At 33.2% G+C, this 2348-nt stretch overlaps 1 long non-coding RNA gene across 1 annotated transcript; it reads right to left on the bottom strand.

Moving 5' to 3' along the window:
* Positions 1–405: 405 nt before the first annotated feature.
* LOC107301981 lies at positions 406–1847 on the bottom strand. Its single transcript, XR_001549356.1, has 3 exons — positions 1809–1847; positions 1004–1077; positions 406–493 (listed from the first exon to the last, which is right to left on the bottom strand). It is a non-coding gene; the product is annotated as an uncharacterized LOC107301981 (long non-coding RNA).
* Between the last annotated feature and the right edge of the window lie 501 nt (positions 1848–2348).

Here is a 2348-nt window from a genome sequence, read left to right as displayed (position 1 = left end):
TCAACCATTGTGACCGGTTAAGTTCGTGCCTGAAAGTCCTGCTTCAACAAGAAGAGCCTGCCACCCATCAATGCTGCATGAGTTCCGGTTGTAAGACATCTCACCGATCTCTAAAGAACATTACCGCAAGGCTGGACAAAGGGGGGTTGTGGCTGGGAGGGCCTGGGCATTGGCGGCCTCTAAAGAGGTAGCGCTACATCAGCTAGATAAGAATATAGAAGAAACATCCTAGAAGGCACTATCCTTGTAAGCCCCCTAGTTCAACTCTGTTTGAAACAGTTTTTATTTTACTACAGTATGTACGTATGTCAGGATCAAATAAATATCTTACTTTCTATACAACATGCACCATACTAAGAAAAACACTTTCAATTTTCAACTCACTTGTTGCTTTACCTTGTTCGTGGCCAGCTCTTGAAAAGGTCAGAAGCTTTTTGTAAAGGCTGAATGACTTTAAGTAAACCTTTCCTGCATCTTTCTCAAATATAGCTTCCTGTGGGAAATAAATAAATAAAGCACCTTACGAAGCCATTTATTGGATGTGAGGAAAATAATCACAGTTGTCGAACAAGTATAAACATTCTTTTCTATAATAATGTCAATAATTAAAATAGTCAATATATAATGACTATTACTCCAAACTAAATAAATTTAGTCTCAGATCCTCCTTAAAAAGTAAAATGTACAGAATCTCACATTTCCCATCAAACTCTTTATCTCTCATTTTCAGAAAAATCTCAAATCTCAGTCTGAATCTCAAACTGGATTGTTCCAATTTTGGAATGAACTATTTCTTAAAAGCCTTTCTGACTATAATTTGTTGAATCACTTCCAGAGCAACTGAAATGCCTTTTTCCAAAGCCAGAATTACTTTTTGATCAGACAAGTTTCCGAACAATCTATTCTGGATTCAACGCATTCCATTACTGAATATTTTGTCTTTCCCCAATTTACTATCTGGCCAATAAAACTAACTTTTTTTGTAAGATATTACAGTACTTACTTCCCACTCCTCCAGGTTTTGTACAGCTACAAAGAGACAGCCAACAAGATAAAAAAGTTTCCAACCCAGGCTATCTGAATGACAAAATAATATTTCAAATTATGAATACATTTCTAGTTTATACTGCATTTAAATTATTTGTAGGCATTAAAATGTGGCTGAAGATAAAATTAAGAATCACATTCAACTAAAAGGAGAAGGAATAAGAGTAAAGGCTAATTTAAGACCAGCTAGTATTAAAAACAATTACAAATGCTTTCAGCAGCCCACTAAAAGTAATACAAAAATGGGGAGGATAAATGTGCCCTTATAAAGGACTGTAATGATAGAAGCTGATACATGCCAACTGGTAATAATGTTTTAAACTGGCAAGACACCAAACTAATAGAAAACAATGGAGAAATTGTTGTGCAGAGCCTATTGAAGCAAGTACCATGAGCTGCCATGTAAGAAGAGGAAGGCAAAGACACCATCATCACTTGCTCTTACATTAAGGAAAAATTGGCCATTTTGCCTCTTACATTTTTATTAGAAAAATAGTCATTCTGCATAATGGGGGAGGATGTTCATTAAACCAATATTTTTTAACATTTTCACACTTCCTCTCTTCCTTATGAGGTGTCTAGAAAAAATGGAAATGTATACACTATAGAGTTCAGAACTGAAAGTAATTCCTCTTGAGCACAACACAAATCAGAACATAATAAATTTAATAAATTTAAAAAATTTACATAAATTTAAAGAGAAATATGAGTGTGTTTTTTAAAGATATTAACAAGTAACTAAACTTTTCTGGTGAATTTACCTTCACTATAATAAGCAGCAGCTATGCCAATGGAGGAGATCCCTATAGAGAAAAAGGAGAGAAATTAATTTACAATTTAATTCTACTATTTAAATATCTGATTAAACTATATAAAAATTTTTGCACTTAGAGGCATTTTAGGTAGATTAACTTCAAAAGAATCTTCAAAGAAAATAATTAATTCTAGCTATTTTCTTGAATTCAGTACAATGACTGCTATTTAGGCACTAAGATAAACACGTTGGAAATCTAAATGATTATTGCATATCTGGTGCTTTAGAGCTAGTTAGCATAAAACATAACAATCACTTTCAGAATTTGTCCACTTCCATCAATTTGACTATACATCTGATCAATTCTAATATTTCAGAGACTAGTCAAATCTTTATTACACCTGTTCTAGAAGAAAAAGACATTAAAATTCTCTGACCTGATTCTCCTGCTATTTTTTCCCTGCTGAGCTAAAAGGATTTGTAAAGGATTAACATATAATAATGAAAGGACAGTTAGAAATAGCAAAGTGCCAACTATTGCATTATC

Source organism: Protobothrops mucrosquamatus, unplaced genomic scaffold, assembly GCF_001527695.2.
Source record: "Protobothrops mucrosquamatus isolate PMUCROS unplaced genomic scaffold, P.Mucros_1.0 scaffold21615, whole genome shotgun sequence".
NCBI lineage: Eukaryota > Metazoa > Chordata > Lepidosauria > Squamata > Viperidae > Protobothrops > Protobothrops mucrosquamatus.
This window is presented reverse-complemented; position numbering and strand designations above follow the sequence as displayed.